The 15465-nt window shown below is 39.7% G+C and overlaps 1 long non-coding RNA gene across 1 annotated transcript in view; it reads right to left on the bottom strand.

Moving 5' to 3' along the window:
- Window positions 1-13483, bottom strand: part of LOC122792483 — a 22334-nt gene extending 8851 nt beyond the window's left edge. The window contains exons 1-2 of the long non-coding RNA XR_006363321.1: window positions 13415-13483; window positions 11296-11364 (exon numbers count right to left, since the gene is read on the bottom strand). This is a non-coding gene — a long non-coding RNA (uncharacterized LOC122792483). The remainder of the gene's footprint in view (window positions 1-11295; window positions 11365-13414) is intronic.
- Window positions 13484-15465: the final 1982 nt, after the last annotated feature.

Raw genomic sequence — 15465 nt, 5'->3', positions numbered from 1 at the left:
ATTCGATTAAAGTAAGTTTTGATGATTAAATATTCAATAAACAGCCATTCAATGAACATGATGTTCGACAATTAAACATAGAACCCACATCAACACCATAAGCTGACCACAGCAACTTCTGGCTACGTATTGCTTTAGGTACATCTGTTGTTTAGGCAAAAGAGAATGTCAGCATGGTAGCAGAGGTAAGATGGATTTGTATGCTACATATTATATGGATAATCCTAGTGTGCATACTACAGGGCCATGGTTTTGATGCAGGTACCCATGCTTACTCCAGTGTGGGTAGTTTCTTGTGTATTCACAGAGCAGAACACTAGTATGGTGACACTTGAAAAGGCTAGGCCATTGTGGGCCAGTGTTGGCACCTGTACAAGTGCCAATGATGATGTGATGTTACATCACAGATACCTTGGTCAAATGGTAACACTGCCTGTCTCTATCCTGGTTGTGCATATAACTTCAAAACAGGCAAAAGATATGGCCATGCCCTCACAGGAACATGACACTGTGCAACATGAGCAATCACCATCCTCAATGGATAGGGAAACCACCAACAATGCTCCTTTTGCATCTATGCAGCAGCTTTACACATTGCATCTGAAGTAGGTATAATCACCACTTCACAGCCTCTGCCTAACACTGTCCCATGTTAAGCTGGCTTTTGACATGCAGGTGGTACTCTGAATCAATCAGCTAATATGTTGCAGTATCATCCACCACAGTTCACTGTAACCTAGACTAATATGGACCTCATTTCTGTGTTGCATGACATCCATATGGACATGGAGTTTAGGGGCACAATAATGATTGTCCTGTTGTGGTCTTTGGTAACACACACTGTTGTCAAGTACTTGACCATACAGATGATTGCTTGTACCATCATTGCTACACTCTCTAGCAGAGCTGTCCAAGGTCAGGGGAGGGTACATACCAGGGGTGGCCACATAATGATGGCCATTGTGGGGATACGTAGTTCTTGTTCTACCACACCTCATCATGGAAAGACCATTAACATTGCCCTACAACAATGTATGCATATGTACTGGAAAACTACACAAGAACACATTAGACTTATAGCTGTATACCTTAACAGTGGCCTCCAGGTATCTTTTAGAAAGTCCCACAAAACTTTAGTATGCTGGAAATGGTAGTATAGCTGAAATATCTGCCACATATTTGAATCATACAAACTGCCTGTCTAATATGAAGGCATATTTGTTATGATCCTTCATACAGCACACACTATCTGCCATTTTATGGAATACTAATCCTTCCTGTTCACAAACTTTTGAGACAGTAGGATAGGTGGGGCTTTTTCTACTATTAGGCAGTCTATGGCAATGTCATAGTAGGTATGCATGGTGTTAGTTCTCTCCTGTAGTTTATTAGGTAATCATTGAAGTGGTACCTCAACTCCATGTGCAAAAATGGGAAAAGGGGTTGTGCATGCATGGATGGATAGATGGGTAGATGGATGGATGGACAATCATCCATATGTAAAAGCATTATATTGCGAAATTTATTGAGTATTCTAGAGGTGAAAGTTTGTGAAATACCCAACATGTCCACAATTGGTTTCTGAAAGGCCCATGTAGCCAGTATAGAAAGAGCTGTATGAATCTTGATCTCCAAAGGTATAGTAGGAAGGTCATGATGCATTCATATTGATTCCATGTGCAGGTATCACGTCAGTCAAAACCTGTACAATGTCTTAACTGACACTAAATCCATAATTCCTTCATCCATGAAAGTGGGGTAAATCACCTGCTGATGGTACCATTTATTCTGATACCAGACAGCGTTGTACACAGGTCTATATCACATAATTGAATCACGATTAAGTGAACACCTCTTCATCAAACACCAATTCAGTGAGCGTACTATTCACTGAACTAACTTTTCATCAAAAAGTTTCCTAGGGCAAATTGATGGTAGTCCACCCTAGCAACCATAAACAAAACCATAAAACTTAACACCTACACAGGTGGGGGGGCTATGCTCCCCCCCAACTAAATATAGCTAGTCCGAGATCACATGACAGTGGGGAAAAGGCCAAATTCCAAATGGTGGCCAACCATCAGTTTGCCCTGGAAGCTTTTCACTAAAAAGTTAGTTCGATGAATAGTATGTTTGCTGAACTGGTGTTTCATGAAGAGGCATTTGCTTAATTGTGATTTGATGATGTGATATAGATGCCATTGCACACACACTAGCAGGAACTAGTTAGTAAGGATTATAGCATGCATTAGAACATTCATCCTGCACACAATGATATTTTGGCTTGCTTTGCCCTTTTATTATCAGGCATACACAGCTGCATAATTTCCTCAGTAGAAAATTACTGATTTAGACTGTGTTTCACTTGTGTACAATTTATTATCATTAAGACCTGATTGTACTATCACAATTCATTTTCATGGCATTTTTCTATCATCTGCATAGATATTCCATTATTGATTTGAGCTTATTATGTTGAAATACAACATGGGGTTATCAACTGCACTAACATGTGCCTGACTGTGTGTTGCCAGAATATTGTGCATGCAGTATTCTACATAACCCAGCTAGGACTTCCAACCAGTAAAAAGGGAGTGTGTGTGTGTGTGTGTGTGTGTGTGTGTGTGTGTGTGTGTGTGTGTGTGTGTGTGTGTGCGTGCGTGCGTGCGTGTGTGTGTGTGTGTGTGTGTGTGTGTCTAGCCAATCTAGTCACATTTTTGTTTATAGACCTAATCAAGAGATGTTCTTGAAAATGCTACATACAACAGAGATGTTGACATTAACAAAATTATTATATTCCACAATGGAATACATAAAATATGAATAAGCTTGAGGCCCTCACTTCACTACTAGCAATGGGTGGAGAAGGTTTTCAGTCTGAATGTATGAAATGTTTTGGTTAGCGCACCTTTTTGACTTTTCATGGAAGGCTAGTACTGTATTCCCTAGATTCCTTGGGAAAGCATATGCCAGGGAGCTGGAATGGAGTGTGCATATTCAAGCAAGGAAAAGTGCTACTCCACACCATCAAAAACTTTTAATAAAACAACAAATCTTTCAGATAAAAATATCCTTCTTCAGTGTCTTACATATAACAAGCATAAAAACAGCATTTTTAAATACAATCTAATTACATCCCATGAGAGAGCACACCTATCAGCAACATCAATTAAAAAAGATAATTAATCTTCTTTTCTTAAAAGAACAGTCCACCATATAGAAACTGAGGAACCTCCACAAAACAGTACATGAAAAAGTACATATAATATTCCAGGATGCTGGAATGGAGTGTACATCTACCAGTTAAGCCTCTGCATTAATAAGAGCTCTGTAGATTCTGACCTGGCCATCAAACACTGATCAACTCTTTGTCCTTACACAGACTCTGGAGGTGTCATGGTCATTTGCCAGAACTGTTTAATCATGTATTGTGGACTTGGAGAAGTCATAAATCTGTGTAACCCAGAATGTCTTGCAAAAAGTGCTACAGCAGTATGGGGTTCCAGAACTGCCATTTCATCCCATATGGTCTTTGCATTTTAAGAATCAGTAGCATGTCCCCATTCTTGGCATTAAAGTGAATACATTTAAGATAGGCAAAGAAATCCACTTATGTTGTTTCTTAGCTCTCTCCCTCTTTGTGATTTTAAGGGATAAGATATCAAGGAAGGGCATAGATATGATAATATTTGGTTTAGAGAAGGCTGGGTAATATGTTTTCAGATTATATTGTCTTCTTATCCTCATGTGACTGTAATCTCCAGCATGCATTGAAGTGATTTACTGCTGAATAGGAGATGGCTGGGATGAAAATCATGATGTCCAAATAATATACCGTGATTCTCTCCAATAACAGACAGGATTGCTCTCTGCAAGAGGCAAGGGAACAGTTACCTTTGGTGGAGGACTTTGAGTTAAACAAGGTTAAACATTTTCTGGCTCCGCCAAGTCTGCTCTTCAAATTTTCCCTTAAGTAAGCTCTACTCTTAGAATTATCAGTCTACTCGCTATATTATAAGCCTAACATTTGTTCTCAAAACCTCTCTTCTAAGTAAGCACTCTCAAACTAAAGTAAGCACTACATCCACCTACCACCCCTGTGAATACCCACTTCCCTTAAAGGCACAGCACTCCCTTATACTATTCTAGCATGTCAAGTGGTGGATCACTGGCATCTTCTCCGGTTCAGCTGGTTAATCTGGGAATCTTGAGACAATGCTACAATTGTCTCATGTACACAGACAACCCTCTCCTCCTCCCAACAAACACAAATACATGTGAGAGATGCAACTATATAGCCAAACTGGAGGCTGAACTCTCTCAACTCAGGACTGGGAAGACCAGAAAGGAGGAGAAGGAAGCCACACACACAGCAGACCCAGTCCCACATAGACCTACCACAATTGCAAACCAAACAAATAATAACACAAAGACATACTCGGAGGCTCTAATAAAAAACTTACCAAAACAACAGAGGCTCCCAAAGCAGACACCCAAAAATCCACCACCTCAAAACATAACACATGAAACACATACTTCAATAAAGCAGTGCGTCAAACAATCACAGCCCTTAAGGCCAAACACCATGCCTGATACACTAGTAATTGGTGACTCTATAGTCAGACACACTGACGTTCCGCTTACCAGGCTGAGCAAGGAGAGGGTAACGGTGAGCTGCCTGTCAGGAGCTAGGATCCGCCACATAACACATGCACTCAGGTCACTCCAAAGCAAGTACAAATATGACTCCGTCATTGTCCATGCCGGCGTGAATGACCTGAGACGTACCTCCCTGGACTACATGAAAAGAGACATAGAGGAGCTCTCTGATTATGTAGCCCAGGCTGGTATGACCCTGACCCTGAGCAGCATCTTGCCCTCACCAAGAATGATGCCACAATACAAGGACAAGATGATCAGCTTTAATAATTGGCTCAATTACTGGTGTCATTCTAGGGGGATCCAATGTCTGTCTGCTTGGGATGACATGCTGGACAAGCCACGCTGCTTCGCAAGGGACGGCTTGCATCTGTCACCACTGGGCTTCCAGATATTGGCTAAGGCTCTTGCCACTCCCATAGTGCCTTTTTTAGGTAAGACTTAAAAGACAAACCCACCTCCTTAGAAAACAAAAATGGGAAAAAACTAAGGGTAATGCTGCTCAATGCCAGAAGTCTAAATCTCAAGTTGCAGGCTCTCGAAGCACTCCTCAGTATGAAGAGCATCGATGTCTGTGCAGTAACTGAAACCTGGTTCAAGGCTCCTGAGAGCACCCCAACTCTACCAGGCTATACCTCGTATCATGCATTTCGGCCCCAGAACTCGGGCCGAACCACAAATGGAGGGGGAGTGTCCATATTCATCAAGGACACCCACACCTCCAGGTTAGTGGTAACACATAAAGCATCGGAGACCATCCAGGTGCTACTAACCATAGGCAAAACTGCTATACAACTGGTAGCATGTTACAGACCACCCTCCCAATCTCAGGAACCCCATTCAGCCTTCCTGAAGACATTGGAGGATATGAATGTCTCACCAAATACCATCATATTGGGAGACTACAACTACCCTAACATAGACTGGGTGCATTATTCTAGCCCTAACACCCTAGCCCAAAGGTTCCTGGAATTCATTAACTCAAATGCAATGGAACAGCTAGTCACCTCTCCCACAAGGGGAGAAAATACACTAGACCTGATCATCACAAACATGGGGACAAAATGCTCCACACCGGAAGTATACCCCTCACTAGTGAGATCTGACCACAAACTAATCACCCTGGATATTCATATCCCACCTCCACCCCCAGCACAAAAGACTACAGTGAGAAACTTCTCAAAAGCCAACTTTACACTTCTCAAGACTGAGATGGTATCCTTTAAGCCCCCTGGGCCAGAGGAAACCACATCCCACAATGCTGAATCCTTCACAAATGCCTTCTACGGACACCTCCAAGAATGCATGGATCATGCAATCCCAAATAAAACCAAGACCCTCTCCACCAAGGGCAGGCGTCCTGTCTGGTGGACCCCAGCCATAAACAAACTGTATAACAATAGAAGGAAGCTACTGCAAGACAGAGCAAAATCCCATAAAGGGAAGGCATCTCTGACCAGCACTAGCAAAAAACTACGTTCACTCATAAAAACATCCAAGGCCAACTTTGAGAGAAAAATCGCTAAGGACACTAAAGATAACCATAAGGCCTTCTTCAGCTATGTTAGAAACCTGGGCAGAAACCCTCAGATATGCTCAGAGTTAGTTCATAACGACAAAAAATACACTGAACCCACAGATATTGCCAACATACTGGCAGACAGGTTCAGTGCAAATTTCTCCCCTCCCTCACCCCCAAAAGAAGAAATATTTATCCCAGCTGAATGTAACCTCCCTGTCATCTCAGATGTCCAGGTGAGAGCCGCTCTCAGCAAAGCTAAAAACACAGCATCTATGGGACCTGACGGTATCCCGGGTTGCGTGCTACGTAATCTCCAAGAGGAGCTAAACCCGCACATAAGAATGCTGTTTAAACTTAGCCTTACTACAGGATATGTACCTGAACACTGGCGTACAGCAACAGTGGTCCCACTCCACAAAGGAGGCTCCTCTACAGACCCTGGAAACTACCGCCCCATAAGCTTAACCAGCCTGGTCTGCAAAGCTATGGAAAGAATCATTATGGAACTCATAAACAGGGACATCGGGGACCTACAGACACTTGATCCTACCCAGTTCGGCTTTGTAAAGGGCAGATCCTGCCTTTTGAACCTGGTTGACTTTTTTGAAACAGTCACTAGAGCCATTGATGAGGGCAAAGCAGTCCATACAGCCTACCTGGACTTGGCTAAAGCCTTCGACACAATACCCCACTCAAGCATCATAGACAAGCTCAACAGCTTAAATGTAAACCCATATGTCACAAGATGGGTTTCAAACTGGCTAAAGGACAGAACCCATAAAGTCAAAATCGCTGGAGCTATGTCAGACTCAAAATCAGTCACAAGTGGTGTCCCACAGGGCTCTTTCCTGGGACCCCTCTTGTTCAGCATTTATTTCTCAGATGTGAAAGCAAACACGGGAGGGTTGTGGCTGACAAAGTTCGCAGATGACTGCAAACTAGGCGCCATAGTCGATACACCAGCTGACACATGCATCCTACAGAAAGGCCTTAATGAGACGGACAACTGGTGCCGAAGTCATGGCCTTAAACTAAATGCCAAAAAATGTATAGTCATCCCCTTTGGGAAAAACAAAGTACCCACAAATTATCACATAGGCAGTAACCCATTGAGTACAGAAAAAGTAATCAGAGACCTGGGGACCCAAGTTGACAGTGACCTCTCATTCGACACCCACGTTGCCAAAGTGGTTAGAAAGACCTTCTACCTTTCCCACCTTATCATGAAGGGATTCACATCCAGATCAAAGGAGGTCATTGTGCCCCTATACTCTTCCCTTATCAGGCCCATGATTGAGTACAAAGCCCCATTTGGTATGTACCTCACCCGGCACCTGCAGCAGCTGGAGAGACCCCAAAAGTACCTCACCAAGAGGATCAAGGGCCTCCAACATATGTCATATGCTGCCAGACTAAAGAAACTCCAGCTCTATTCAGTAGCATACTGCCTACTCAGAGGTGATCTATGCCTGACGTACAAGGCCATGTCCAATCAGGAATTGATGGACATGCTCCATCTCAAACAATCCAAATCCATCAGAACCACGAGAGCTAAAGATCTAAATCTCAGCACAAATATGAATAGGACATGCTGGAGGGACAGATTCATAACCCAGAGGCTTCCCACACACTGGGACAGGATCCCAGTTCATGTTAGGCAGAGCCCCTCACTGACTCTCTTCAAGAGAAATCTTGACGAGTGAATGGGAGATTGTAGGTTTACCCCGGGGGTCATCTCTGTGTCACTACTAGACAGAGGCACAGTAAACTAAATCTATACTTTTGTACCATTACATGGGGTGGCGAAAGCCACATACACTATGGCTAGGCTTGTAAATGCCGTAGGGCAGATAGCCTAGTACTAAACTATGAAACTATGAAGCTATGAGTATCTTGGATTGCTGTTATCAAGGAAAGAGGAAGGGAACGGGCTCCAGTCCTGTGGATGGATGCATTGGTGGTAGTGTTGATAGCATAGTACTCATCTGTGGTAATGAAGTGGCATTGGTGGTAGTGTTGATAGCATAGTACTCATCTGTGGTAATGAAGTGGCATTGGTGGTAGTGTTGATAGCATAGTACTCATCTGTGGTAATGAAGTGGCATTGGTGGTAGTGTTGATAGCATAGTACTCATCTGTGGTAATGAAGTGGCATTGGTGGTAGTGTTGATAGCATAGTACTCATCTGTGGTAATGAAGTGGCATTGGTGGTAGTGTTGATAGCATAGTACTCATCTGTGGTAATGAAGTGGCATTGGTGGTAGTGTTGATAGCATAGTACTCATCTGTGGTAATGAAGTGGCATTGGTGGTAGTGTTGATAGCATAGTACTCATCTGTGGTAATGAAGTGACAACTGAGCCATAGGATAAAACTCTCAACTACCTGGTCAGCCTATGTTCCCATTCTCATCTATGGTCATGATCTTTGGGTAATGACCTAAAGGCAAGATCTCACAAAAAAAAGATCAGGAAAGACATTTTTCTGCATGGCAGCTAAGCTCACACTTCATAATAGTGAAGATGACAATAATTTTAGAGTGTGGCCACTGTTTCTGTGTGCTGATATGAGTCAGTTGATGTGGTGTGGGCACTTTGTGAGTATGATTCCTTGGTGCTGCCCATTGGAAATGTAGCAGAGATGGTCCACTAGAAGGAGAGACAGTGTCAGGTGCAGGACAGGTTGAAGGGATTTTAGCTCTCAGTTTACATGGAAATGCCTGGAGCTCCCACAGAATGAAATGGACATTATTAAGAGGGCATACCTCTCAATGGTTCCTTATTTTGCAGAATATCCTTCATTTCTCATTATATTTTTGACTTGTCTTTCATAAAACTTTTATTTATACAAAACCTGATGATCTATTAACTTGCTAAGTTAATTAGAATAATATTTAAAAATTTCCCCTGATTTTGGGTTTTAGATACGGCAAAGATAGGGGAATATTGCCTACCCTGATCAGCTCACCAACATTATGATCTTTAAAAGGGCAAGTGATTTATAAAATGTACAGATGTGACGTGATAATTACACAAATTTTTGATGGTATGAAAGATAGTTAATCATAGTAGTTGGAAAGGGGTGAATGACATAATTTTAGGTTTTGCATATAAATTAAGGAAACTCAACCTATGCATAGATTATGGATGGTATTCATACTCTGGCACTTTGCAGCTAAATACTCATTATCAGTAAAGAGCATCACTTCAGGCATATGAAAATAAGCTAAGCGCAGGTTATTCTCTCTGAATATGGAAAACTGAAAGCATTTTAAAAAGCATGCCTACTGATGGCAAAAGTCTAAAGTAACCAAAATTAAGCATTAAGTGCATATGAAGTACTAAATGCAAGTCATAGGCTTCATATTACTTTGTACGTATTCAGATATTGAAGATGGGCATGGCTATACATAGTCACATTTGAAAGACCTAAGGCAAGCAGCGAATTGCTCAGCTTTTTATTATTAATAAAATAAAGGGGTGTAAAATGTTTTATATAGGGGTATCCTTATGTGGACACCCTGTTTGGTATTTTAAAGAACAAAGTGGGAGAGATAGGAAAGATTAAAAAGGGGAGATACAACAGGAAGACATCAAGAGGGTTGTGCTCAAGAAAGTGGGAGAGGAAGGGAACAATGTTTTGGTGGGGAATAGACCCCCTATTTTTTCAAATATTTTTATATAAGAGGACAGTGTAGGTGGGAAGTAAGTAAGAGTGTGTAGGAGAAAGGATAAGGGAAGAAAGGGTGAGTAGGAGTGGTGCCAGCATGAGTCCCCAGTCCATACAGCCAAATGGTGGTGCGGTGGAGAACCCCAATGTTGAGGAGGTAGGGCTTGCGGTGGTGCAGTGGTTGGCACCAATTGTGACAGAGTGTCTTGAACACACCAGAGTGGCTTTGACTAGCACAGTCTGTCCATCACCTGCTCCAGCATGTCGCCAGCCAAGTCCCGAAGCCCCCATTCACTGAGGCTTGCCAGGCTGACTGGGTGTCTGCAAGACTGGTGCTACCACCCCTTCCTTGTGAAGATGCCCCTAATGGACAGAGGGTGAATGCCCTCTAACCTGGAAGTTACATACCTGGGCTGCTACTGAGGGTTTTGGATCTGTAAAGAAATGAACATAAATGGAAGAGAAAAAAATAAAAAGGTGAAAGGAATGCATAATTAAAATAACAAAAACAGAGGAAAAGGGGGGACAAAAGAGAAAATACATAAAATAAATTCACACATCATGTTAAACAGCATTTAGTTTCTTATGTTAAAACATTTTTATTTTTATAAATCTTTATTGAAGTAAAACAGAATGTATAGGAAGTGCTTACACATACATGAGAAGAATGGTATGAGAAGTGCTTATGCATATTTTGGATGAAATTATGTGGGAAGTGCTTATGCATACTTTGGATGAAATTATATGGGAAGTGTTTATGCATACTTAGGTAGAGAGTGTTTTGCTATCATTTTTTGGTGGGGTTTACATTTTGTAGTATGCTACACAAATGTAAATCATCATATTTGTGCCTGATATGCTCTGTTTGCAATATTCTACTGATAACACCCTTTTCTGTGTGGAGTCTGCATGTCCTCCCCGTGGTTGGGTGGGCATTTGAAAGACATGCATTAATGGGCGTGCCTTCGTTGAAGGTTGAACATCGAGCTGGCACCTCGGCATTTGTGAAAATCTAACTGCCAATCATTAGCGGACCGGAGTTCCGCTGTGGCGAACCCTAACCAGGAAAAGCCAAAAGACAACAACAACAACAACATAAATATTTATACCTTATAAAATCTGTTAAAGACAGAATGCTGCACTTACATACTGATAAATTTGTTGCACTTGTTTGCAATAATGTACTGAATGGACTGTAGTGCTTCTGTAACTATGTTTTATCAATTATTTCTTTACATATATTAATGAAATCAGTTAAAGACAGAATACTGCCCTTACATACCGACATATCTCTTACACTTGTTTGCAGTAGTGTACTGAATACATTGTAGTGCTTCAATAACCATACTTTATAAATTATTTCTTTATATATATATATATATATATATATATATTAATGAAATCAGTTAAACACACAAAACTATTAACTACTTTATTCATGCTTACTGGGTTCTTCAACCAGTCTTGCCATTTCCGTTTCCTGCTGACTCTTGTTATATTGCATTTACTCCTTACCTAGAAAGAGAATACATAAGGCGATTGTTGTTTACCTGTATTTCACCTGTTTTTCCTTAATATCACTGACATCACTGGTAGCAATATGTAAGCCATTTCATTCACTGCTGTACCTAGTATGCATATGTTTAAATATTTATTAATATCTGAATTTTCAGTCTTCACTTTACTGCAAGTTATAAACAAATTGTGACACATTTGGTATAATGGTGTTTTAAAATATTATGCTTTGCATGTAACAGTATCTGGATTGTATTTGGACAGAATGTGTTCACACACAGAAAAGTGTAGCAATTCTAGGAAGTTTTCCATTCCTTAGCTGCAAAAGGTGTCTGATTTGATAGTTTTCTGCCTTAAAATTCTAAGCATGCATATAAGGAGTTGATTTAAAATGTATACAGAAATAATACAACTGGTCATTTCTCACTAAAGCATGCGTTGGTCATTAACTTGACACTGCATCCCCACCTCCTCTACTTACCTCCACTCTAACTAGAGTGTGGTGCCTGACTGAGACATCAGCCATCTTGTATGTGCAGCTAATATTGTGGAAGAAATTACCACCTTATACAATCATTGTACTAAAAATATTTTTCTACCCTACACAAATGAAATCCTTTCTTTACAAAAACTGCATGTAATTTAATTACTACTTAAGGTAATGAACTTACAGAACTGCAAACATTTTTTGCTTCTGTATAAATGCATACCTGGATCTTATCCAGGTGTGACTCTCTAAGACAGCAGATCATAATTTTGGTCTCCTTATATGGCCAGTTTGGAGCATGGCCTTGTGCCTTCAAAGATGCTGCCATCATTCAAAGTGCCAGAACCAGAATGAAGAAAGTATGAGCAGGGTGTGGTTCACAGGTTTAGAACCACTGCCTCTGGGGTGTGGCAGCATCTTACCCAAACCCAGCTAACCTGCAGGAGCATTAGACCAAGTACTTTTATTACTGGCAAGTTAAGTTTAACCAAAAATGCTTTGTCACATAATTTTTTAAAGGAACGCGTTAACATTTAATTTATATGGCAGATAAACCACAGTAGGCTATCGTCATTTTTCTTTATTACTTACAATTGCTGGGTATTGCCTTAGCTAATTTTTAAAGTATTACATCTAAATGCCATTTTTTCATTCCGGAGAGCAGCAGTATTTTTTTTGGAGGGGGGGGTTGCAGAAATAAATATTCCAATGTATGACATCACCAACTGTTATTAAATGTTGAGTGGATTGAGGTGAGAAGGTGTGCCAAATGATGTTAGACAGACAGATATTACACTTTGTGGTTGTGGAAACTTTCCTGCATATGATTCTATTTTATTTTTTCCAAATATATTTAGCTTTGAGCATATCTGAGGCTATCTGCACATTCCCACAGCATGCTGGGGACTGCTACAAGACTCTGCCGCTACCTGTAGAATGTTCATGTCAACCCAAGGCCATGTTCTTGAGAAGTTAAGAATGACTTTCGCTTATTACAGTCATTCATAGAGATAAATGTAAAATTGGCCTAATTTGCATACATAAGACATAAATAGAAAAGAATTTTTGTGAAATAGTTTACCACCACCATATTAACTTGTGATTACTTGAGTTAGGTGGCAAATAAGTTATTAAACTTTTTAAAGTAAGAAAAAGTAAATACTGTAAATTAATATTACACAACAACAACAACATAAATATTTATACCTTATAAAATCTGTTAAAGACAGAATGCTGCACTTACATACTGATAAATTTGTTGCACTTGTTTGCAATAATGTACTGAATGGACTGTAGTGCTTCTGTAACTATGTTTTATCAATTATTTCTTTACATATATTAATGAAATCAGTTAAAGACAGAATACTGCCCTTACATACCAACATATCTCTTACACTTGTTTGCAGTAGTGTACTGAATACATTGTAGTGCTTCAATAACCATACTTTATAAATTATTTCTTTATATATATATATATATATATATATATATATATATATATATATATATATTAATGAAATCAGTTAAACACACAAAACTATTAACTACTTTATTCATGCTTACTGGGTTCTTCAACCAGTCTTGCCATTTCCGTTTCCTGCTGACTCTTGTTATATTGCATTTACTCCTTACCTAGAAAGAGAATACATAAGGCGATTGTTGTTTACCTGTATTTCACCTGTTTTTCCTTAATATCACTGACATCACTGGTAGCAATATGTAAGCCATTTCATTCACTGCTGTACCTAGTATGCATATGTTTAAATATTTATTAATATCTGAATTTTCAGTCTTCACTTTACTGCAAGTTATAAACAAATTGTGACACATTTGGTATAATGGTGTTTTAAAATATTATGCTTTGCATTTAACAGTATCTGGATTGTATTTGGACAGAATGTGTTCACACACAGAAAAGTGTAGCAATTCTAGGAAGTTTTCCATTCCTTAGCTGCAAAAGGTGTCTGATTTGATAGTTTTCTGCCTTAAAATTCTAAGCATGCATATAAGGAGTTGATTTAAAATGTATACAGAAATAATACAACTGGTCATTTCTCACTAAAGCATGCGTTGGTCATTAACTTGACACTGCATCCCCACCTCCTCTACTTACCTCCACTCTAACTAGAGTGTGGTGCCTGACTGAGACATCAGCCATCTTGTATGTGCAGCTAATATTGTGGAAGAAATTACCACCTTATACAATCATTGTACTAAAAATATTTTTCTACCCTACACAAATGAAATCCTTTCTTTACAAAAACTGCATGTAATTTAATTACTACTTAAGGTAATGAACTTACAGAACTGCAAATATTTTTTGCTTCTGTATAAATGCATACCTGGATCTTATCCAGGTGTGACTCTCTAAGACAGCAGATCATAATTTTGGTCTCCTTATATGACCAGTTTGGAGCATGGCCTTGTGCCTTCAAAGATGCTGCCATCATTCAAAGTGCCAGAACCAGAATGAAGAAAGTATGAGCAGGGTGTGGTTCACAGGTTTAGAACCACTGCCTCTGGGGTGTGGCAGCATCTTACCCAAACCCAGCTAACCTGCAGGAGCATTAGACCAAGTACTTTTATTACTGGCAAGTTAAGTTTAACCAAAAATGCTTTGTCACATAAATTTTTAAAGGAACGCATTAACATTTAATTTATATGGCAGATAAACCACAGTAGGCCATCGTCATTTTTCTTTATCACTTACAATTGCTGGGTATTGCCTTAGCTAATTTTTAAAGTATTACATCTAAATGCCATTTTTTCATTCCGGAGAGCAGCAGTATTTTTTTTGGAGGGGGGGGGGGGTTGCAGAAATAAATATTCCAATGTGTGAGATTACCAACTGTTATTAAATGTTGAGTGGATTGAGGTGAGAAGGTGTGCCAAATGATGTTAGACAGACAGATATTACACTTTGTGGTTGTGGAAACTTTCCTGCATATGATTCTATTTTATTTTTTCCAAATATATTTAGCTTTGAGCATATCTGAGGCTATCTGCACATTCCCACAGCATGCTGGGGACTGCTACAAGACTCTGCCGCTACCTGTAGAATGTTCATGTCAACCCAACGCCATGTTCTTGAGAAGTTAAGAATGACTTTCGCTTATTACAGTCATTCATAGAGATAAATGTAAAATTGGCCTAATTTGCATACATAAGACATAAATAGAAAAGAATTTTTGTGAAATAGTTTACCACCACCATATTAACTTGTGATTACTTGAGTTAGGTGGCAAATAGTTAAGTTTAATTTTTAAAGTAAGAAAAAGTAAATACTGTAAATTAATATTACACATTTTAGAATGATGTAAAATTAATGAGATTACTTCAAGAAATGTTTGTGTTATTGATATGATTTGCATGTTACCATGACAACAGTGACAACTGCAAAGCTGTCATTTTTAAATGGAAAATCATTACAGCAGGAGTGGAAATGAGTAATGATCACTGAGAAAATAATTTACTTTGGTGTAATTTAGTGCTTGTTCATGCATGGTAGAAATGCAGTGATTTAAATCTGAAGTACTGAAGTGGGAAGAGTGTTTTGTTTGCTCAACAAATGGAGATTTTTGAGTGCCACTGCAGAATGAAAAATGTTGGTGTTA

This window comes from Protopterus annectens, chromosome 1.part2 (genome assembly GCF_019279795.1).
Source record: "Protopterus annectens isolate FY-2018-M chromosome 1.part2, PAN1.0, whole genome shotgun sequence".
Taxonomy (NCBI): Eukaryota; Metazoa; Chordata; order Ceratodontiformes; family Protopteridae; genus Protopterus; species Protopterus annectens.
This window is presented reverse-complemented; position numbering and strand designations above follow the sequence as displayed.